General features: G+C 46.5%; 1 protein-coding gene across 1 annotated transcript in view; it reads right to left on the reverse strand.

Moving 5' to 3' along the window:
• LOC147700369 (uncharacterized) overlaps window positions 1-16,192 on the reverse strand; it is an 83,111-nt gene extending 66,919 nt beyond the window's left edge. Inside the window, exons 1-2 of the mRNA XM_086935736.1 lie at window positions 16,040-16,192; window positions 8,957-9,036 (exon numbers count right to left, since the gene is read on the reverse strand). The gene's annotated coding sequence lies outside the window, so the exon portion shown is untranslated. The remainder of the gene's footprint in view (window positions 1-8,956; window positions 9,037-16,039) is intronic.
• Between the last annotated feature and the right edge of the window lie 8,973 nt (window positions 16,193-25,165).

Raw genomic sequence — 25,165 nt, forward strand, 5'->3', positions numbered from 1 at the left:
TAAACTCCAATATTGTTGTCAAGAAGTAACCTACCTAGGTCACTTATTGTCAAAGGAGGGAAGGCGGTTGACCCCAGAGAGAATTGCAGCGATTGCGCGAATGGCTGTGCCAACAACTCAGAGAGATGTGCGTGCTTTTCTAGGTATCACGTCTTACTGCAGGCAATGGATTCCTAATTTTTCATTGCTAGCGAAACCATTGGTGGCTCTTACGTGTAAGGATGTTTCAACTCCTTTACCATGGACGGAAGAATGTCAGAAAAGTTTTTCTGAATTGCGTGATTCATTGTGTTCGGCTCCTGTGTTAGGTACTCTTGACTACAGTAAGCCGTTTACATTATATGTTCACGAAAGGGAAGGTTGTGCGTTGAGTGTTTTAACGCAACCTTTTGGTGGTAAGCAACGTCCATGTGCATATTTTTCCTCGACCTTGGACCCGGTAGCTAGAGCATTGCCGAGTTGTTTAAGAGCAACGGCGGCAGCCGCGGTCTCCATCCGACAATCAGCAGGACTGGTCATGGATAATATGCTTACGGTGATGGTTCCGCATGCAGTCGATACTCTTTTAAATCGTACGAAAACTCAGCACTTGACCAGTGCGAGGTTGTCTGGGTACGAGTTGACGCTGTTGGCAAGCCACATTCAGATAAAGCGTTGCAATGTTCTGAATCCGGCGACTTTGTTACCAATTAGTTCAGAGTCAGATGAAATAACAGAACACGACTGTTATTTGAGAACAGAGGAACAAACAAAAGGTCGAGTGGACCTTAAAAACACTCCTTTAGAAGATCCAGATGGAACATTGTATGTGGATGGTTCATGTTTTAAACTGCCGAATGGTGATGTGACTACTGCGTATGCTGTTGTAACGTTGAATACTGTTGTTGAGACCGCAAGGTTAAATCAGAATTCTGCCCAAGCTGCAGAACTGATTGCTCTCACTAGAGCGTGTGTGTTGGCGAAAGGGAAACGTGTGAATGTGTTTACCGACAGCCAATACGCTTTTGGCGTCGCGCATAGCTTTGGACGGTTGTGGAGAGAGAGAGGTTTTCTGACATCGCATGGTACGAAGATTCAGCATGGCCAGCTTGTAAATGATCTTTTGGATGCACTTACGTTGCCTAAGCAGGTAGCGATTGTTAAATGTAGTGCGCATCGTAAGGTGACGGATGATGTTGGTCGAGGTAATGCTTTTGCGGATGAGACTGCTAAGGAGACTGCCCGGAACCTTAGCACTCGAATGTATGTGACGAGTTCGGTTAGGTGGCCTGCAGAATCGAGTATGTGTGAAGACACTATCGAGAGTGTGAAAGCAATTCAGAATGAGGCCACCGAGACTGAAAAGACGAAGTGGAAAGAAAGTACGGGAAAGTTGGATGCGAATGGTTGTTGGATTGATTTGTCGGAACATAAGAGATGGATGTTACCGGATGCATATGTGCTAGCTGTTGTGACAATGGCGCATGGGTTAGCACATATTAGCGTGAAAGGTATTTGTAAGTTGTTGTCTCCTGTGTGGAAGAATGATGGTATCACGAAATGTGCTGAACGATTGGTTAAGAATTGTATGGTGTGCATGTTGTACAATCCTGGTAAGGGAACCCCAACTCCTCCTGGTAGTTTTGCTCCCCCTTCATGTCCCTTTGAGGTGATCCAATTGGACTTCATCCATATGGAGAGATGCAATAACCTGAAATACGTTTTAGTTGTGGTTTGCGCATTCTCCCGATGGATCGAGGCCTATCCTCTCAAGGACAATACTGCTTTGTCCACTGCGAAAATCCTACTGAAGGAATACTTTCCTCGGTACGGAATGCCTAGAGTCGTGTGGTCAGATAACGGAAGTGAGTTTGTGGGGAGTGTGATGAAGAGTGTGTGTAAGGGCCTTGGAATTAATCAGAAATTCCATAGCGCCAATCATCCCCAGTCAGCTGGTTTGGTTGAAGGGTATAATGGCACCCTAAAACTAAAACTAGCAAAGATTCAGGCTACGACTGGTCTCTCGTGGCCTGACGCTTTACCCTTAGCATTACCGTCAACAAGGGCAACTGTACACTCCCGAGTAGGGCTCAGTCCCTATGAAATAGTGTTCGGTCGTCCTGCAAATGTCTGGGGGGTCCCTAGGCCGGGTGCGTTCTGTGATCTTGAGTATCCAATGTTGATCGATTATCTTCATGACTTGACTGCTAAACTGAGGTTAATTCACCAACAGGTTTACGAAGCACTGCCGACGCAGACGGAGGGTCCAGGCCACCAGCTCCAGCCCGGAGATTGGGTGGTGACGTGCAACTTTTCGCGCAAGAACAATTTGGATCCCAGGTTCACTGGACCCTTCCAGGTCCTCCTTGCCACGAGAACTGCCGTTCGTCTTGAGGGTCGGAAGAATTGGGTGCACGCCACCCACACCAAAAAGGTCCCTATTCCGTTGCCGGCAGACTCGTGGGTGAGGAGAGGCATTGCATCAACTGAAACCGAAGGATTGCCGGCGTTTGTACCTTTTAGTGACGCACAACCTGTCGGAGAATCCTCAGTGCAGCAGAAAGACACTGTCGAACATTTGTCATCAAAAGACTCAAGACCAGAACATTCAGCTGATCAACAGGACGCTGTCCCTTCGACGGATCCTTTGTTTGACGAACAGACACGTCCTGGGAAAACCCGATATTCTGTCCCTTGACAACTGCATTATCCCGTTTTCCACGATCAGTTTGAACACTCGTATCATTGTAATTATTTTGTATATATACATTGAGTTTCGTTCCTCATATTTTTGCCTCCACAGCTGAGAGACATTTTGCATACATACTTGTGAAATAAAGACCGTAGGGCCGCGCGTGTACTTCCTTCTGGTTAGTAGGTCTTGACACTAGGTTAAAGACCGTCGGTTCCTGGGAACTCCTAGGGATTGACTACTGCTACACAGAACGAAGTGCGTCAAGAAACGTTGCGGACGGTTGTAGGGAATGGCATTTTCGAAGCTGATGGACTTGGAAGAAGCTCAGGCGCAAAGATTTAAGTTACAACAACTCAGTCGTACCAAATGTTTTATGTTTCAAATATTTGTATTGTTTTTGACTGTTTCTGCATTATTGGCGGGTGGGGTGTATTACACGATGTCTTACTTCTTACCTTCTGCCATGCCTACTCCTACCCCTGACCCTAAACTTACCTCCACTGCTTCTCCTCATTCTTTTCACATCTTACCTGAACACGAGCAGGCTAGACGTGCAGAATTCCGCAACAATTCCTTTATTCAGCTCCTTCATCAGCATCAGTTAGTGGTTAACACTACTAATTGTTGGGTGTGTGGGTTGATGCCACATACCACGGATAAGGGAATTCCATATCTGGTGTTACCGTATAGTTCCCAAGGGTCCGCTCGAGCATTTCAAACAATGTTTCGAAGCGCACTAGGCTTCCACCCCATTCGAGAACCACGTTCCCTCTACTCTGGTCCTAGCTCGTATCAAAAACCTTTGTCTATAGCAATAGAGGACTTAGATAGTGATATCTATGATCCCTCGCTTATTCCAGAAGAAGAGGTACAAGCCTATAGGGTCCTGAGTAGAGGCGAGTATAGTGTGTTCACTAGTGAAAAACAGCTTAAAAGCTCGCCTCCGATATGGGTCGTACCCCCACATTGGTAATTTTTGTCTAATAGGTCGTGGCCGAAGATCGAAAGCCCGACTTGGAGAGAGTGCTTGCACTGAAAATTACATTCTGCCGATGGTCTCGTCCCCTGTGTTTCTGGCTGCCAAGGGTACATACTTTATCTGTCATGATCGTGCGTATGCATGGTTGCCCTCTGACTTCATGGGCTCATGTTTTATCGCAAACTTGTTGCCCCCGACGTTCACTGTAGATGCAGATTATCACAAGACTAGAGTTGTGAGAGGCGTAATTAGCGAAGAGGATACTGCCGGTCAAGAGGCAGGAGACTTTTTCAAGGGTTTCCTCCCGTTTTGGGGACCTATGGTTAATAGTAGGAACCTGAGACAGTTGGCTCGAGTAGTAGAATCGACAGCTAATATTACTGCCAGTGCCCTTGGTAATATCACCACAGAACTTCAGGCGGATAGACTTATGACGTTACAAAACCGTATGGTTTTAGACGTGATCTTAGCAGATCGAGGTGGGGTATGTAAGGTGATCCATTCGAGCTGCTGTATTTTCATTCCTGATAATGCTCCGACCGTCTATCAAGCCATCTCAAAGTTGCATAAGATCTCTGAATCCATACACGTGGATGTAGGGGATTGGACGCTACTTGGGTGGTTTTGGGGCCTGATGTCGACTTGGGGTTGGAAGATTCTGATGATTATCGGAGTCGTTGTGGCGTTCCTGTTCACGTGTTGCCTTTGTGTGCAGTGCGGTCCTGCCTTATGTGGCCTTTGTGCTACAACGTGTATGAGACAGCCGCCTGTTACCAAGGGAACTCGGCTGGACAGAGCTATGCTACAGCAACATCTAGATGGTCTGATGAATATCGAGTATGATTACGACTAGTGCTTGCCTACATGAGGGCAAAAGGAGCGTCTGAGGTTCCGTGACAATTGTAAGTGGTGTTTTCGACTCGCACGAATATGGTCGAGTCTGGTATCTATGAACCGCAAATGACGAGTTTAGTAAGTGTGCGCAGTTTCGCTGTGCTAACTTAAACCGTTCGTTTGTTATGTGGGTTTTTCATCTGTACCCACGGGTTCCATCTTAGATACGGCATCCATTTTGTCTCTTGCCCTCAAGTAGCCAGCGAACGGACGTTGTCCGCTTCGCGACCCTGGGACTCCCAAGATATTTGCGGAAGACACATGTCCTTTGTAAGTGTCTTTATGACGAGGGGGATGATACTGTAAGGCAGATGGCCCCGCTCGAGGCTCATCTTGCCGTGCCGGTGTATTGTCTCAGCCGTGCATCTCATTAGGCACGTCCCTTTGATGCCTGTATCTCGTGTTTCCCGATACCTCCCCTTTTACACCCTTTCCGATCTCCCCACTGTTTCCATCTTCCTCTGCACCTGTCCTTGTTCCTATTTCGATCTGTTTTACTGCTGATTGGAATGTACTAATGGTGGGAAGATGGGTTTTTACAGTTGGGAACCGCCAAATGTTTCCGCACTTATGTTCCGGACCTTGTATGTTTCAAAGTGACCAAAGTGACCCCTCTGGGGGGTAATTGTGGGAACCGGGTCATAAACTTTTGTGTGCTATGCAACCCTATGGGAAAATCATGTATAAAAGGAGCGATCCACAGAACCAATTTGAAGCAGTCTCCCCAAGTTGCACGTGTTGTACTTGTCGTGACTTCTGTGTTCCCTGCAGTAAATAAACCTTGAATCTTTGATGCCGAAGGAAGTGTCCCGTGTCTCTGTCATTCATACGCCGGAGCAGGTAACCCACGAAGGTTTCAGGTGTTGTCCCCTGGCACCGCTGGGTCCTAAAGAACCCAGTCCTTCAACACAGGGATGTATCTTGACCCGTCCTGTTTACCCTATATATTGACAAGTTCGGAGATGTTTGACAGCTGCTTGTAAAGATTTCCCTAGGGCTGGTACTGAACGTATCCCAGCTCTGCTTTACGCAGATGACGAGGTGTTACTTGCACTAACATATGTGGGATTGCAAAACCTTTTACTGATTTGGTGGTCTCTCTTGACCTTTCAATCAGTTTCTCAAAATCACACATTATGACAAACGGCAGCACAAAGCTATCTAGATACAAGTACTTCTGCAGGGAGGCAGAACTAACTAAAGTTTCCACATTCCCCTATTTGGGGATGCTGTTTGATGAAAGGGGGTCTTGGGTGGGACAGAGAGCATTTAAAAAGAACATCTTGCCTATAGCAGCAGAAGCCACATTGGACTTTAATAAGAGACTAGGGGTTAAACCTATACCTGCCCTACTCAAGATTTATAACGAGAAATGCATACCTATGCCCACCTATGGTTGCAACGTGTGGGGATACAAAGATGTAAGTGAACTGCAAGCGGCTGAGAATACATTGTTCTGCAGACTTCTCGCTGCCCCCACTAGTACCCCTTCCATTATGGTACAAGAAGAGCTTGGACAGGGACATATTTCTGACCTCATTGCAATCGCACCATTAATGCAGTGGCTTAAAATGTGGTCAAGCCCCATTCATACCCTAAATCAGCGTGTTCTAGAGGACTGTATTGGGCTTGAGGGAGCTTTGAATATTCCATGGCTGGGTTATGTCCTGAAGCAGCTAAAGAGGTTAGGGCGCCCTGAGCAGTTTATGCACCAAAGGCAACTGTGCCACAAGGAGCTGCAGATATTAAACCTATGCTCTTGGCTAGTAGGGTGGGGGGAAGCGAAGGCAAGTAACTCACCAGAGCCCACAATAAGGCAATACATAATACTGAGCGCAAGGCCCTCAGGGAACCCTACTGGTCTTTTATTAATAATCCCATCACCGTTTTCTCCTGACCTGGTTTAGATTTAGATATCATGCACTTTATATGTTTGCTTTTATAGCTTTGATTTTTAATTCTTTGTGCTTTATCACTAGTGCCATGTTTTACCTCTTCCTAACCAAGGTTTTAGATGGCTTTATCCATACTTAATTGGAAATGTTATATGAAATACTGGTCTGTTCTTAATCAACACGGATTGAATCTGATTTTAGTAATAATTTTTTTTTATGTCCCTTTATGGTCTTTGATAGCGGAATAAAGATTTCTTGACTGATTGAACTAAATACATCTAAAGTAGGCATGATTTCCTTCTATTAGGTCCTAAGTACCTCCCCGATGAACATTCCGAGAACAGCAACCGCATAGAAACGAATGACCCCCAGCTGATCATCCACCGCCTGAGTATCTGCCTGATGAACATTCGTACCTCACAATCAGAGAGACAAATGACCCCAGCTGACAATTCACTGCCTAAGTATCTGCCTTATGAACATTCCAAGCAGAGCATCCACACAGAGACAAATGACCCCAGCTGACAATTCACTGCCTAAGTATCTGCCTTATGAACATTCCAAACACAGCATCCACATAGAGACAAAGGACCCCGAGCTGACAATCCACTGCCTGAGTATCTGCCTGATGAAGATTCCAAACACAGCATCCACATAGAGACAAATGACCCCCAGCTGACCACTCACTGTCTAAATATCCGCTTGATGATTCGTACCTCACAATCAGAGAGACAAATGACCCAGCTGACAATTCACTGCCTAAGTATCTGCCTTATGAACATTCCAAGCAGAGCATCCACACAGAGACAAATGACACTAGCTGACAATCCACTGCCTCTTGTATACAAGCAGGCTGCTGAACTTTCAGAGCACAGCATCCATATAGAGACAAATGACCCCCCCAGCTGACAATCCACTCCCCAAGTATCTGGCCGGATTCCTTGCAGACTTTGCATTGCCAGAGTGAAAGCAAAGTCCGGCACCAAATATTCTGTGGCCTGGCTGATGGAGCGTATGTGTTGTTTAAGAGACCTGAACTGGTGATAAGACATCACTGTTGCTGATGTAAGATGTATAAGTGCATCTCAGGTTTTGACATTACGCCTCTTGTTGATTTAAAGTAGGGTTTCAAAATTAATTTTGGGTTTCGTTAGGTCTTGCTAGTAGTGTGGATAGTGAAAAAGACCATCTTATTTTTGAGTATTAGGAGTGGATAGAACAAAGTATAGTAATTTACAAAAAAAAAGGCTTTTATATCCCCCAGAGGGCCTCTGAGCTGTGGGAACTCATTTGCTGTCAATCAACTCTTCAATTGCCTTGCAGAAAGTAAAGAACATGCGTGTCCAGGCAATGTAAACCATTTATAATGCGCTAAGGATCTGAAATATGTATTCGTTAGTCTCAGTGTTAAAGAAAATGTCTACGTTTCATGTTTTTTGTGTAGCAAGAGTAAAACAAATCTAAAACTAGCCACCAGTTTGTGGGTTGTATATGTGCTCGTTTTTCAACATATCGTTTTAATTACATCTTGCTAGTAATGTGGAGAGTGAAGTACAGTGTTGCTCTTTTGGTTACAGAGAGCTAACCGAACAATGCATGATTTAGCAGTTTTGATCATATGGGAAAAATAAGTTACCATTAACCGCTCCATGAATGGGAGTACTTACCTGAAGAGGAGGAGTCCCAACGATGCCCTCAGTATACTGAGAGTGGGCGTGGACTTGTAAAGGAAGAACAGAAGAAAATGCAGAAAGAGAAGAAAGACTGGAAAACAGGATAAGAAGTAAAAAATCTTAAAGAGACATAAAGAGCAATAGAAAGGAAACCCCTGTAGAGGGAAAACCAACAAAGGACTATAAAACGTTCTCTCATGCTGATAGACTTTGACCCCCAAGACCTGGAAGTGAAGGAACACCAACGAGGACCCTACTCACGGGGGAGGATACCCTGCTGCACAGGGAACACACAGGAGCTACAGCACGGATGAAAGTAAGAAGGAATCGAAACCAAGGAGCTGCTGTTGGAGGGAGGATGACCATGGAGCCAAGAGGAAGACCTCGAAATTCAGACAAATGGCAGAGAGGGGAGCCTCAACTCAACATGGAAACGCCGTGGCCCCGCCATGGTTCATGAGAAGACCTTGGCGGACCAGGTGCGTGACAGGGTAGTCCGGGGAAGGAACAGTTTGGGGAGACTAAGGGCACAGAGCCCTTGGAGGACAACCGGGGGCAAAGCCACGACTATCGTGCACAGAATCCTGCTTACAGGGCGAGTTCTAAAATCAACTAGGTTTCTTTTCTTTTAGAAGTAAGCCTTCATGGCAGAACTAACTAAGGGCCTTATTCTTGTGATGGGGAAGGTAGAGAAGAGAGTGTAAATGAATAAGAAACAGTACATAGAAAGTAGAACATAGCTGGAAAAGATGCAGTTGAAGAACAGCCATAAATGAGAGGATGAGAGAATCTGCTATCCAATATTTTTATTGTATTTTATCTGGGTTAAAATGACACGTACCTTTTCCTTAAATCTGAGGACACTGGAGGTGGAGCTCTGGTCGGTCTCTGGAGCCAAGAAGGAGCCTGTAGGGTTTAAGCCTAAGGAAAATAGAAGAAATGGTCCTGTGAGACCCTTTCTAAATAATTGAGCCTATATGATAACTGGAGAACAATACAACAGTTCATTACTCAGAAAGTCTTGTAGTTAGCCTTTGTTACTGAACTAAAACAAACCCCAAGATCCTCCATTTCATGTACTGTCTGTGTGTTTTTGTAGTGTGTGTGTGTGTGTGAATGTGTTTAATAATGTGTGTGCATGTATGGTCTGTCTTTGTGTCTGGCCTAGTCTGTCTGTCTCCCTCTCAATTTCAATTTATAATCTTTATTCGGTTCTTAAAAAGACACCATGTCTCCCTCTCAGATCCCTGATAAGACAAGAGCACTCTAGGCTTTGGTCTGGAGGCAAGTATTGGTGTTTGACATTTTTGACATGGGGAGTTTGTGGCCTAAATCTTTCTGTGTGCCTCTCCATCAAGCTCTCCCTTATGTCATTTTTAGGCTGTGCCTAGGATTAGCTTCTGAGATATTTTGTTTAATTCTTTCCTTGCTTCTCATTCCTCAGCACCTACTGGTATCACATTCTTCTTCGTGTGTTTGCACGGATTCATTGTTTTAATGGTGTCCAATGGATCTGTCTCGGAGTCCGATTCATCGCTCGCTCCTCTCCATTGCTTGCCCGGTGCTGCTCGCACCCGCACGCCTCCTGCTGGCTTTCTTTGCCCCTGTCGTCTTCAGTCATTGTTGTTTGTTACATTTCGGTTGCACCTAACTTTTTTTTAAATTTAATCTACTAAGTCTAACGAACTTGGCAAACCTAGTATTTTCGTTGGTGTGAAACGCAAAATGGTCAGCTATAAGAAACATGAGTATTATTTTCTTTCTGTCCGTAGGCAGAAAAACAAGTGATCTCGTACACATACAGGAGACAGACCCGACCCATGGCAGTTGAGAAAAGTGACTTTACTGCCACATGTCACTGGAGCCCTGAGGCACAACGCAGACCAATTGTAGCTGGTATTAGTTATCACGCCCGGCTCTGAGGCCACGTGCACCAGTGAGAGTCGAGCCCGGCCCAGACGAGGCACAAAAGTAAATTACAGACTGTGTCGCTGCTGCCAGTGACTGTGACACAGCAGACACATGCTCGCTGCACAGCTACTTGTTGTCAAGCGTTTCACGCAAGGGGTCAGTGTGGGAGTTTTAAAATGCGTGAGCAATGCATTTCAGTGCGGCGAAGCAGACGCCTCACTAAAAGCTGCCAGTCTAACCCAATGCGTGTGGTATTTGGCAGGTCTGCCGTAGCACATCAAAGTGAGTTCACCCAGGCCCAGCCAAAAGGTTATTAACATGTGAATTGCCTGGAAGTCATTCTGATGTGGAGCGCCGTGGGAGCCCCCAGCAGGCAGTGCACACGAGCCTCGTTAACCCCCACATGGCCGAGGAGTTCTGTAAATGGGCGACTAATGCTTTTTAGTGCTGTGAAACAGTCACCAGCACTACAATGTGTTAGTATAACACCCCCCCCACCCCCCCGGCTCTGCCAAGTGCCCGACAAGACCTAGAGGGCGTTTCAGAGCATCCACACAGCTGAATGGGCATCATCAGCACGACATGCACCGAGTCACCTATCCAGCTGCTGTGAAAGGAGTCCAGGGTCGACGTCTTGTAGCGTTCTAGTTGTTACACGTCACGTTGACGTGACGCACGGCGGCCATGTTGGCGCCGGGTATGCGCGCGCATGATTAACGCGCCTGACACTCACCGGAGCAGAGCGCCGGCCGGCGCTCCTCGGACGAGTTTATTTAAATATATAATAAACGTACACAGCACTGCAACCACTGCCTCCGAGTCATCTTTGAGCAACATTACAGTGGCGACGAGGTCGGGACGACGACCAGACCGACGCTGGGAGCACATAAGGGAGCACCAACCACGTGGCTCCCACGAGGCACAGGGACACCAGGCCATCCAAGCACCAGCAAGGTACACCTGGAGCAGCAAGGGGGGAGACACTCCGCAAACGACCCCAGTGAACGCACAGAGGCAGTGAGGAACCCGAGGAGCGTGGCAGAGCCACAGCACAGCATTAAAGCGGCACAAAGGCCAGAGTCACAGCAAGTCCACACAGCAGCCATAGCACATTAGCCACCTTCCGGCATAACCACGCACAGGGAGCGCTGCGCTGGCTACTAAAGAGGAGGAAGGGGGGTCTAGCGACAAGAGCCCCCAGAGGAACAAGCACACAGGAGACGAAAACAGCACCCCAGGCAGCCCCCCAGGAAAAACCACCGACGGGACAGGCGGTAAGGAAGTGAAGATGAGTACCCCGGCGGGATACGCAATTGCACCGGTACAATTCCTACCGAAGCCTGGAGAGCCTCTAATGAAGTGGGAGGACTGGAAGGAGTATATAGATAACTTCATAGGGGTCCTAGAAGATGAAAATGAAGAAAAATTCACTCCCCAGAGAAAGAAACGAATACTATTATTGAATCTAGGACCAGAAGGACTGAGAATATACAAGAGTCTAGTACCGAAAAAGAGAGAAGACACAGACAACGATGTATATGCACACGCGGTGGAGGACCTGGACGAAAGGTATCGCCCCACCATCTGTGTGTCAGTAGATAGATATAACTTCCAACAAAGGAAACAAAAGGCGGGAGAAACTATCGAAGAGTATGTAGCAGCATTGAGAAAACTGGCAGCCACGTGTAAATACGCACTGTGGGAAGATGAATTCATAAAAGACCAGGTGGTCATGCATACCACGAGTGCAAATGTACAGGACAAATTGTGGGCGAGCGGTGATACCACGCTTAAAGATGTGTTGGTGATAGTGAAGAGAGCAGAACTCGCAAAGAGATGCGCCAACGCAACCAAGAAAGAGGTAGCTACTCCCACCATGGTGAACAGAATACAGGAGGAAGATCACCGTAAAGACCAAAGAAACAAGCAACCGCTAACCAAAGGAAGCAGCAGATGGCAAGGGAAACCGGCGAGCAGCGAGAACAAGAAAACGTGCTACAGGTGCGGAAGCTGGTCCCATGAAGCCCATGACAGAAAATGTCCGGCTTTCCGGGCCAAATGCCTACACTGCGGCATCGTGGGTCACTACGAGAAGGTATGTCGAAAGAAACAGCAGAAGGGAATGGTGAGATACGTTGACCAAAGTGAAGAAGACCCCGAGGAAGTCACGGAGGAAGAAGTGGTCACCGTCCTATGTATATACGATCAAGTGTTGAGCGTGGACAGCAAGAGATCTACCAAACCAGTCCTAGACTTGTCCATAGGCGGCATCACCATCACAGTTGTGGCAGACACGGGATCTCCGTTCACCATCGTGCAGAGAGCAGTGTGGGAAGAAGAATTCCAACCCAAGTTAGGCCCAGAACTGGAGAAACTAGACATACGGCCAGTCACCTACAATGGAGATCGCATTCCCATGTTAGGCTTCCGACATCTACTATTCGAGTTCAGAGGCCGATCGGCGTGGTGCAAGCTATATGTTGCAGAGAAAGGACCCTCCGTCCTAGGATGGCTAGACCAGGGTGATCTCGGCATAAAACTCGACCCCGGAGGAAAGGAACAAATTCTCCTCACAGAACAGGAGGAATGGCCAGACTTGAACAGATGGAAGAGGAACTACCCGAAGGTGTTCGGGGGCACGGTAGGAAGAATGGAGAAATTCCAACATAGAATAGTGCTTAAGGAAGGAGCCATTCCAGTGGCACACAAGGCGAGGAATGTGCCCATTGCAGTGAGAGAAGCGGTCCAGACAGAACTCCAAGACCTAGAAAGGAAGGGCATCATAGAGCCAATCACCTGCGCCGAATGGCTAGCGCCCTTGGTAGTAGTAATGAAACCCAACGGGAAGGTCAGGCTCTGTGTAGACCTGAGAGAACTCAATAAAAACATAGTAGTGGAGAAATTTCCCCTTCCCAGGATAGAGGAGATGTTGGCCAAAACCAGAGGGGTTCAGTGGTACTCCACCATCGACCTTACGTCAGCCTACCACCAGGTAGCACTGCACCCGGACAGCAAAAGCCTAACGTCGTTCATTACCCCGTTTGGATGCTACAGATTTTGTCGCATGCCGTTTGGGCTGGCCTCGGCGGCAGCCGTCTTTCAAAAAATGATGCACCACCTATTCAGAGGCTGTGAAGACGTCCAGTACTTCCAGGATGATATCCTAGTGATGGGAAGAGACAGAAGAGATCATGACCGAAAACTAGAGAAGGTACTGCAAACTTTGGAAGCCAAAGGTCTCACGGCAGAGTGGTCGAAGTGTCGGTTGGGCCTACAATCGGTGACATACTTAGGCCACGAAATAGGACAACAAGGGATCACGCCTAAGGCGGAGAACGTGAAGGCCATTGCAGAGGCACCGCCCCCCAAGAACAAGGAGGAAGTCAGGTCGTTCCTGGGAATGGCGGAGTACTATAGCAAATTTGTGCTACACTTCGCCTCCAAAACGTACAACATGAGACTGCTGACCCGAGAAAGCACGGCGTTCCAGTGGACACCGGAAGCCCAAGCAGAGTTTGAAGTCATCAAAAAGGAGATCTCAGGAGCCATACCGCTCAAGGGGTATGATCCACAAGGCACCACTGTGCTCATCACCGACGCCAGCGACAAGGGCCTAGGCGCAGTCCTCATGCAAGACCGAGGAAGAGGAGACATGGAGACAATCAGCTTCGCCTCCAGAGCGGTGACAGAGACCGAAAGCAAATACAGCGTCATCGAAAAAGAGATGCTAGCGGTAGTGTGGGCCACGACGAGGTTCCGGCAATTCTTATGGGGCACCCGATTCCTGCTTAAGACAGACCACAAGCCGTTAGTGAAGGTACTAACATCGTGTGGACATGCCAGCGCCACACCCAGGATATCGAAAATGTCCTTAAAACTTCTGGAATTCAGATATGATGTAGAGTACATCCCAGGGAACAAGAATCGTGTGGCAGACTACCTGAGCCGAGCAGCAGCCATGGAGCCTGGGGAGGAAGATCCAGCAGATGGAGGGGAATTGGTGGCGCTCATAGAAGATCAAGAGAAGGTAATTAGCATACAAGAATGGATGGAGGCGTACGAGGAAGATACCGACATCAAAGATGTAAGGGCGCACATCATACAAGGTTGGCCAGAGAAGAGAAAAGTGAGGACAAACCTCAAACCATTTTATGAGGTGAAAGAAGAATTGTCAGTAGGAGACAAGGGCATCTTCATCTACCGGGGAGACAAGGTAGTTCCCCCAAGAAATCTCATCAACAAATTGCTGGATTTACTACACGAAGGCCATCTTGGAATAGGAAAGCTCAAGGCCCGAGCGAAGCAAAATTACTGGTGGCCAGGAATGGACGTAAGAGCAGAAAGGCATGTCAGAGAGTGTTCCCAATGCCAAGGGGCCGACAAGACGTTGAGACCACTACGTCCAGCTCTAGGAAAATTTGACAATCCCTTAAATCCATGGGAAGAGTTGTCTATAGACATCCTAGGACCGGTGCTGGATGACCAGAGCACACAGAACTATGTATGCGTCATCATAGACCGTTATTCCAAGTGGCCAGAGATCAAAGTGAGTGAATCCATGGACACGGAGAACATTCTAGAGTTTCTGTCCGAAACGTTCACCCGAGAAGGAATTCCCAAGTCCATCCTAAGTGACAATGGACCTCAGTTCACGTCGGAAAGATGGAAACAATTCATGGAAAGGAATGGAATCTCCATAAAGCACACAGCCATCTACCATCCAGCGGGAAATGGTTTAGTCGAAAGATTTAACAGAGTAGTGATGGGAGCCATACAAGCGGCTATTTCTAGCAACAAAGACTGGAAGAGAGCGTTGGAGAATATGGTATGGGCCTACAGAATAACCCCCACAGGTACGGGCTACAGCCCGTTTCAAATATTGAGAGGACGTGAGCCCTTCACGCATGACAACAGGGTCTGGAAGGAGAAGGTGGTAACCAGCGAGTGGTCTCCGGCCGTAGTGAGGGCCAATCTTGAAAGAGCACAAGCCATATACACCAACAACTACAACAAACGCAGAAATGTAAAGGACACTCAATTGGAAAAAGGAGAATGGGTAAGAGTAAGGCTAGCCACCTTACAAAGAAAAGGAGACAGCAAGTATAGCAAACCCTTGCAAGTCAAGGAAGTATATGATCGAGCGGCTCTGCTCAGCGATGGGAATGTGTGGTCGCAGGACCGCATGGCCAGGTGCAACAAGATAGTGAGGTGGGGACGACGGTCCTCAGAAGGTGCGGATATGGATGACGTGATCGGAGAAGAGGAGCCCAGTGGAAATGAGCAAGAAGATGGAGCAAGTGCAAGAGGAGAGCAAGAAGGTGAGGAAGGAAGCGAGACTCAGAGAGCAGAGATGGACGTGTTGGGTGAAAATACTAATGATGAGGGAGCAATGAGCGGAGGAGCAGAAGATACAGAAACGCAGGGGCAAGGTGCCCGAGAGAACATTGGCAAGGTGACCAGGAGAGGCAGACAAATTGTAAGGCCTGCCCGATTTCGAGACTTTGAGCTAGACTGCGAACTGTGAGTGACTGATCTTGGGTTTGGTAAAAGGGGGAGATATGTAGCGTTCTAGTTGTTACACGTCACGTTGACGTGACGCACGGCGGCCATGTTGGCGCCGGGTATGCGCGCGCATGATTAACGCGCCTGACACTCACCGGAGCAGAGCGCCGGCCGGCGCTCCTCGGACGAGTTTATTTAAATATATAATAAACGTACACAGCACTGCAACCACTGCCTCCGAGTCATCTTTGAGCAACATTACACGTCTGGACCAGGGAAGAAAAAGTGTGACAAGAGGAGAGGGGGGACAGGGAGAAGAAAGGTGGGGAGAGGAGGACAGGCTGCACAGGAGAGGTGAAGGGGGGGTGACTTGAAGGGGGGGGGGGGGTGAAGGGTCCTCAGCGGGGGGGGGTCATGGCTTGAAGGGGGGGTGAAGGGTCCTCAGCCGGGGGGGGGGGGGGGGTTGCAGAGTTCAGGTTGTCTGAAGCGGGGGGGGGGCTGTAGACTCTACCTGCGCAGACACCTGCTCAGAGCCCTCTGCCCCTCGGCCTGGGACGGTGAAGATGACAATCCGAGGCCGGGGGTGACGTCCGGGGTCAGAGGGTGAAGGTCACCGCACAGACCGAGGTTCCTTCCTGGAGCCGAGGAAGAGGCCAGTAGAGACGGCATTCACTGCTGGTGCTGTCTCTGCCCCCACTGACCGGAAGAGGAACTCACGGGCCCCAGGGCTGAGAGTAACTGAAAGAGAGAACGGCCTCAGCAGTAGCACAGGCTGCAGTGACCCTGAGCAGAGCTCGAGGCTGAAACCAGCTGCGGCCGAAGGAGGAGAAGAGACCGACCTTTCCTTCCCCCCGCCCCCTCCCCCCCCCCCCCCCCCCCCCCCAGGGGAGGAGGAGAGATGGACCCCCCCAGGGAAGGGGGGAAACCGACCCACCCCCACCCCCACCCCCGAGGGGGGAGGATGAGGAGGGAGAGGATAACACCCCCAACACTCACCCCTGTGTATGTCAGGGAAAGGAGCTGTGTGTCTGTCCAAAGCCCCGTCCTTTCAGAGCAGCACTGAGGGGAGCAGCAAAGCTCAGCAGCAGACACTGGACTCTGAAGACGAGTGAGGGAGAAGGGAAAGGAGAGACATGGATAGAGTGCATTGGACCAGGGAGGGAAAAGACGAGAGCGCCGCTGCGAGGACTCCAGGCAGTGCCTCACTGATGCCTGTGACATCACTGCCGCACGGCCAAGTACCACGCATCAGGGGTCAGACTAACGCGTTCTAGTGCTGGTGTCCTCACAACCGCACTAAAAAACATTAGTCATGCATTATAGCTCCTGAACACACTACATAGCAAAATATAGTACATTGGACCTAGAAGAGAAATGACAAGAGCTCTGCTGCAATGGCTTAAAACTTGAGCCGGAACGGAAAGTTTTTTTCTAAAAAATATGTATTTATTTAAATTTAAGTAAAGCCATAAGAAAAACAGGCCTAAGCACACCGTATGTCGTAGGATTAGTTCAGACACTTGTGAGACATGGACAGCATGTATCAATAATGCATATATTACGACATGTCATGCACATATCTGTACTATGCAAGTTTATTTTTTTATAAGTTTTATATAGCACTAGCTTGACCCTTGGGTATCAGAGCGCTTTGTGTACACAAAGGAAAGAAAATTGCATTACATTAATTCACTCAGTGCAGCAGTATTCACATTTAGTGTGTAAGTCATTAGTTAAGCGTTCATTTTAACTATGGACCTTGAGGTCCCCACGTAGCGCATCACAGCGACATCACCAGCCCTGACATGTACCACGCATCAGGGGTAGAGTAACGCATTTTAGTGCTGGTATCCGCTTCACAACACTAGAATGCATTAGTCTTGCATTGTAGCTCCTGGACCCTCTCTGTAGCACTAACAAGGCTGCATAATAAATGCAGTTACCATGTATCTATGACAGTTAAAACATTTTTTATCAGTGTTCTTGTTGAATTTTCCTTAGGCCAAAAGATTCCCAACTTGACCCACTGCGGACGACAGCATATAATTGGTAATATCACTGTTTACTATGTGCCTTTAGCTTTCCATATATTCTAAGCCCCTTCTGGCTGGATAGCCTGACCATCCATAGATTTGGCATGCTGAGTGACTAAATGTTTTCTATCTTCACGTTTTTAATTGGGAAAAAAGCACCAACCCTTTTGTTCCCCTTCTTCCTATCCCCCTAGTTAAACTGGTTATTTATATATCTCGGTTAACTATGCTTGTTAATTCTTTCCATGTAGCATAATTTTTCAGGACCAGTGCATTTTTTTGTTTCAGTTTTTTCATTGGTCCCCATGTGCCACTTTTCAGATATTGTCCCTTCCTATGGCGGGTCTTTCTCTTCTTCTTTGCCGGTACACTTTGTATGAACCAGTGCCTGTTCTAGTGTTCTCACACAGTTCATGCTGATATATCAGCCTTGTTTATATACGATCTGCACTCTCATCTCAAGTACACAATTTTCTCCTGCTTTGGATATTGTGTTGTTTCTCTGATAGAGCGATCTCTTCCCTATAGGTTAGTTCCTTTTCGATCTTTCTTCACAATCCATTATAATTAATTAGACGCCTGGAGTAGTTGTTCTCTTAGTTCCTTGACCAGATCTCTTAATAACCACAGTAACTGTTTAGTGCTAGTCTACTTAAAGACTCTTTTCTGCCTCAGTTATTAATCTGTAAGTATCACTGAGGCTTTTCTCAACTTTATAATTTCGCGTTTTTGACAAAGTATTTATTTCCTTACATTATCTTTTTTTACAGGAGCTGGTATTCCCTTAAATTAATCCTGATTTTTTATGCACTTCTCACCCTGCTGTGACACTGGTTGCGCACCTGTCACATTTATTTTTCAATTCCAGTACCAATCAAATCATTTATTCTGAACATTCATTCTGACAGTTCACTATAGAGCTCACACAGGTACTACTGATATGGCCTTGTCCTAAGTTACCAAAATCCTATATACATTGCCCTTGATTAGTTTCCTCCCTCATAAATCCTCTTCCTCCCTCAGCCTCCGCCACTGTCTCTTCTTGGCAGCAGTCTGATTTTGTGTGCTTTCTTTCTCCCGATGGTGACCCTATAAGTTACAGAAGGTTGAAATGCTGTTTATAAGACCCCGGCTGAAAAATACCATTATTAATATATGTTGTGCAACGGAATGCACATGAACTCTTGATTTATACACTTATCTTTGAACATTCCTGGATTAATATCTTATTACACCGCTTTTTTAATTTCATTTATGTGTATCACCTTGTTTCACCAGCATTATGTGCTCACTCTGCACAGGAGCGCTTATTCTTTAATTTGTATAGAGGCGGCTGCTAATGGATTATAAGAAGATTAAAATACATAACCATTTTTGAATGCCATTGGCCATATCTTTCTGTAATTCATTTACATACACAATACATTTGCCTTAAGTATTGTATGAATAAAAAAAGTTGTTTCTTTTTAACGATACTGTCTTGGACTTTGTTGCATATGCTACTAACTAAAGCAGCCAGCAGGTTTTAAATGGGTTGCTATCAGTGGCTGAGGTGGTCCCACAGCCTGACAGAGGCAAAATAAGTGGGTTATTAGTAGCATTGTGATCTGAGCAGGGAGGAGTCATGAGCTTTCTGCTGTTGTTCTTGTTTTTCATATAGTTATATAAAGGCAAATTACCTGGATTCAACTCCAGATGAAGCCTGCCTCAGTTTCTCCAGGCAGACCAAGTGGCGCTGAATTGAATAAGTAGATATAGCCTGTTAATCCCTTTCAAATCTTCATGGGCCCTAAACAATGTGTAACGTAATCTGTAGCTGTTATGAAGCCTTGTGTTCCCTTGTGCTGAGTTTGTGCTATGTAAAACTGGCAAAAATAAAATGTAGGTTCTGCCTGACACCCACATCCTCATCTTATCCTAAAAGAATTAAGGACAAAGAAATAACCTTTGATGTGAGAAACATATACTCATCTTGTGACTGAATTGCACAGTGTGAAACTGGAAATTCTGGGACCAGTGCGGCTTTCCTGTCTGACCAAATATGTCATCCTAGACAAAGGGTTTATTTCACAGAGCCGCCTTTTTGTTCATGATCCTGTATGGCAGCACATTAAAATACATGACCCTCAGATGTGCACCATACTAGAAACTGAGCTTGTGTTGGATGTAAAAGACTATCATGTTACTCCAGCTATGATAAGAATCTATGTTGTTAAATGAGCTTGGAAAGCGCATGAACACCAAGCGGTTTCTTGGCGCTAGAGGCCAGGGAGTGCAACAGCTGTGAGGGGATTAGTTATATGCCTGGCGGAACAGCCAGGTCTTTAACTGTTTCCTAAACTGCGCGTAAGAGGTCAGTGATCTAATCTCCACGGGGACAAAATTCCAGGATTGAGGGGCCACGACCGCAAACCTAAGTCCTCCGTGTTTATTATGTTTAAAGGAAGGGATGACAAAAAAACTCATATGAGAAGACCTGAGGTCCCGAGAGGGAGCATAGCAGTGAATCCGAGAGGATACAAATGCTGGCCTATTGTCATATAGAGCTTTAAAGGTGGTACACACCAGCATTTTGGCAACTGGGAGACAGTGTAGACTTTCCATTTATGGCTTTATATGGTGCCATCTGGGCTGGTGGTGGATTAATCTAACCGCTTGGTTTTGCACCAACTGCAGGCGTTTTAGTTGATATGAAGGGATACCTGCATGGAGTGAGTTGGCATAATCAATGCAGGAGAATACCAGCGCCAGGATGACTTGGGTTAGGACTTCTGTAGTTAGAAATCTACTGATCTTCCTGATCCTTCGCAGCATGAAGAAACATGAGGAGACCACTGTCCCAATCAGGGCTTTCACAGACAGCTCACTGCTGATAAAAATACCCAGGCTTTTAATAGGTAAAGTAACAATGGTCCTGTCGGCTTCGGAACAGGATTCTTAGCACATTCTACTTAATAGTTAATAGTTCATTTCTTTTCAATGAGTCAATCCTAGCCACAAATGCCAAAAACTAATTTAGACGAATTAGCAAACAAATCCAAACCATATTGGGTATCTCAACTTATTTGATATGAATTTACTTGCATTCATAAGTACCCTTCTTTGCATTTTCAAAAACACACAATTCAAATGTTTCAAACGGCGCAACAGATGTGAGAATAGTGAAGTTCAAGTGCTCAGTGATATATCGTGCAGTGATAGTATCGTGGCTTATATACAGTGTCGAAAGGAGTGGAGGTTTTTGGTCAGACAAATTTCATTAATTAATCTGAACTGTGGGCCACATCCGTTGGCTGTTCCACAGAGTCTCTATTGCTGATCCAAATGTTTTCGTCGATGTTGTTATTCTACTGTCGTGATGTTGGTAGAGCAAGCTGCAATTCCAAGGGGAATCAATGGGTTCAATTTGTATTATACAAGTGGGGGTGTCGGGTTGCTTCTTTCGCCATACGTCTCTTACAGGTCTTCTTGTGTCAATGAGATCCCGAAGCTTACAATCGTGAGGAAATCAAACCACGGATCATATAAGATGAAGGAATTGGTCCACACCTGGAAAGGACCCACTAGGGCCACCGAGAAGCGGCACACCAGACCCTAGCTCCCCTGCCCCACAGTCCTGATGAAGACCCGCAGTGACCCACAAACAGGGCCATAACTGGGTTGAAACATCGACAAAAACATTTGGATCAGCAATAGAGACTCTGGCCGCCAAGCTAGAGGCCAAAACCCCATGCAAAACCAGGTCGTTTTGTGATAGGTATTTTTGATGTCTCCTCAATATGTTTTGGGCCCTTGCCTGTCACGGGTACTTGGCCCACCCACACGAGTGAGGTACCATTTTTATCAGGAGACCTGGGGGTAATGCTGGATGGTAGGAACACTGCTTTTTTCTGATACCAGAAGATTATGACACAGTAATGCAAGAAAAATGTGTGACTATAGTCACATTTCGAGGTTTGCATGGCATTGTGAGTAAAAAAACTTGTTGAGATCCATGTGAGGCACACCACCCAGTACTAGAGTCAACCTACACCTTAGCACAGAGAGACAGATAAGACAAATATGACTGCATATCCATCCGTTCCTCAAGTATACATATATACTGGTTGGATTTTGCACGAGGGTGAGTGAAAGGTTCAAAATGTATATTTTATTGACAAGAGATTTCACAAAAAGGAAATGCACTGTTAATAGTGAAAAGGTTAAAAACCTGAACCAATGAATCACAGCTCGTGGGCTGTAAAGCCTCGGCAAGGCACCACCCTCTTTACAGGCCATTCACACACCTTTCCTACTTGACACACACGCTCACACCACCCGCTGCGGCCCCGGCACATTATAACACACATCAGCAGAAAATGTAGAGACAATGTACTCCCTGGCAGAGAAAGACAGAAAAGACAAATATTACTTCAAAAGAACTATTCCTTAAGTACACACACATACCGGTTGGATTTGGTATAAGGGTGAGTGAAGGTTCAGAGCGTAAAATTTTATTAACAAGAGATTTCACAAAAAGGAAATACACTGTTAATAATGAAAAGATTAAAAACTTCAAACTGGAATGGCATGGTGAGCAAAAAAATTATGGATTTAGCCCCAGATCTCTGTACTGGGGTGAATGTAGGACATTGTTCTGCATTCTGTCCATCAACTGTTGTTTTTGCTTTTGTCACCCCGAGTGGGACGGGTATGCTCAGACGTGAGTATAGTGCTCTCCATGTCACTGGAATCAAGCTATCCTGGCTGTAGACGGCTGATAGCCAGAAACCGGTCCTAGGATGCATGTTTCCAGTCCAGGGAGGACCTGGCTTGGCAGTTCGGGCTGGACTGTTCCCATGGGGCACAGGGCAAAAACTGATTTGCATATACTGGGTTCAAACTGGAATGGCATGGTGAGCAACACAACAATGGATTTAGACCCAGATCTCTGTACTGGGGTGAATGTATGACATTGGTCTGCATTTTGTTCATCAACTGTTGTTTTTGCTTTTGTCACCCCGAGTGGGACGGGTATGCTCAGACGTGAGTCCAGTGCTCTCCATGTCACTGGAATCAAGCTATCCTGGCTGATGAGGGCTGAAAGCCCGAAACAGGTCCTGGGATGCATGTTTCCAGTCCAGGGAGGACCTGGCTTGGCAGTTCGGGCTGGACTGTTCCCATGGGGCATAGGGTCAAGGCTGATTTGCATATGCTGGGTTCAAACTGGAATGGCATGGTGAGCAAAAAAACAATGGATTTAGACCCAGATCTCTGTACTGGGGTGAATGTATGACATTGTTCTGCATTCTGTCCATCACTGTTGTTTTTGCGTAAAGCCACAGCAAGGCACCAGCCTCTTTACAGGCCATTCACAAACCTTTCATACGTGACACACAAGACCATTCATCACCGCCAGCCGCGGCCCAACACATTACAACATTCACATCAACAGACAGCGCCATTCAAGGACCCATAACTTCCATACGCTCACTTGACTGACACAGCAATCAAATCGGCTGGTGGTTGACATAGTGTATACAGTGGCATTTGGCTAGCAGACTGTGTAATGACCTGCAGCAAGTTACTACTTTCAGCCAAATACCAGACCACGCACACAGCAAGTCAAACGCCAGTCCACATCACCGCCAGCCAAACACCAGTCCACCCACACTGCCAGCCAACGCCAGCCCACCCTTACGCCAGCCAAGCCCTAGCCCATGCACACTGCCAGCCAACTACGAGCCCACACACCGCCAGACAAACACCATCCCACGCACACCACCAGCCAAGCGTCAGCCCACGCACACCGCCAACTAAGCACCAGTCCTTCCACACCTCCAGCCAAGCGACAGTCCACGCACACCGCCAGCCAAGCGACAGTCCAGGCACACCTCCAGCCAAGCGACAGTCCACGCACACCGCCAGCCTAGCGACAGTCCAGGCACAACGTCATCAACTTTTTTTTTAGCAAGAAAAAAAACAAAAACCAGTTGGCACTAGATACAAAACTATAACTACAAACACAACGGCGGTAACTAAAGACATCATTCTAATGCCAACCGTGAAACTGAACAACAAATATAAAACCATACAGACCAGGTAGTACACTATTGGACTCACAACTGCTCCCAAAAATATTTTTGAGTGTCATACAATCTGAAATATGTGGGCACACACAGCCCAGGATTGGAAGGACAATCAGCACAGTGCATACGATTCCCTTTCCGCATACTTCTTCGCAAACAGACTCTAAATCTCTTACAGGGATTGGGTTTTTTGGATGTGGGAGGAATTAAATCCGGAAAGTGGCGATCTTTCATTCTAGCCACATCCTCCATTACTTCCACTCTAGGAACACTTGCCTGTTACACTACAACTGGGCTGCTTATCACAGACTCCTGAAACTGAAGTCATCTTTGACACTGGAGAACACTCCTTGAACACAACAAAAGCATTAAAAGTTGCTAAATTGAAAAGATGGATAGCCAACTTCTTATACCAAATGTAAGCCTTACGAACAGCAGTGTAAGGTTCCAACCTCTGATCTACTTTATCGACACCACCTATATGCTTATTGTAGTTTACAATGCACACAGGTTTGCGCACTTCAGCAACCTGACCCCAAACAGTCAAAGATTAAGTACTTTCATCATGGATGGTAGTCAGTATATAGACATCTCTCCTGTCAGAAAATTCACAGCTAGCAGTTCTTCACTACGCAAGGCACTGCACTGTTCCCTCTGAAGGTTTTGCAAACAAGCTATTTTAGGCAACCTTTATGGTTAGAGTGGATTGTGCCACAAGCAAAAGGGTCCATTTTGAACAATTACTTAAACAATTGCACAGCAGTGTAGAAGTTCTCAAGGTACAAATGGTGACCTTTGTTAAACACTTCTCTAGCAAACAATTTTCTTTGAAACTCCTAAAGTGGACGGACAACCAGGGGGGGTCAACAGTGGCACCCCTACCAGTGTACACCGGGAAATTATAGACATATCCTGTCCTACTCTAAGACAACATATATATCTTAATTCCATTACATGCCCTCTTACTAGGAATGCACTGCCTAAAAACCAAACAGCCCTTGATCAGGACCAAATACTCATCAACAGCTATTTCTTTCCCTAGATTATAGATCTCTGAAAATCAATCTACAAAGTGATCAAGAACAGGGCGAATCCTTAAAAGACGGTCACAGTCAGGGTGATCTAGTGGCAACACCAAAGCATTATCAACAAAATGCAGCATCCGAAGCAAAAGTAAATACCGACTTATAATTACAGGAAATATGGCCATTGCCATCAATGGACTGGTTGACCAACATGAAGTCAGGAATGACTTCCTTATCAAGCCCAGCAAAAAAGTCAAACCCAAAAACTTCTTCATCTCATCCAGATTTGTGTGAGTCCACCAGTAGCTCTAGAGTGGGGCCTAAGTCTGTTGTCCCTCAAATACTGTACACCACCCATAAACAACAGAAAGAACTGTATAGGCAAAAACAGTTCCCAATTCACTTTTCTGGTGGTGGGGCTAAGCCTGAACAGTTAATTACGGATCTGCCCCAAAGAATTATTACGCTCATGAAAACGCTTATGCCAGCGATGAGGGTAAACTGGGATAAA

The sequence above is a fragment of the Lissotriton vulgaris genome, chromosome 8 (assembly GCF_964263255.1).
Source record: "Lissotriton vulgaris chromosome 8, aLisVul1.2, whole genome shotgun sequence".
Taxonomy (NCBI): domain Eukaryota; kingdom Metazoa; phylum Chordata; class Amphibia; order Caudata; family Salamandridae; genus Lissotriton; species Lissotriton vulgaris.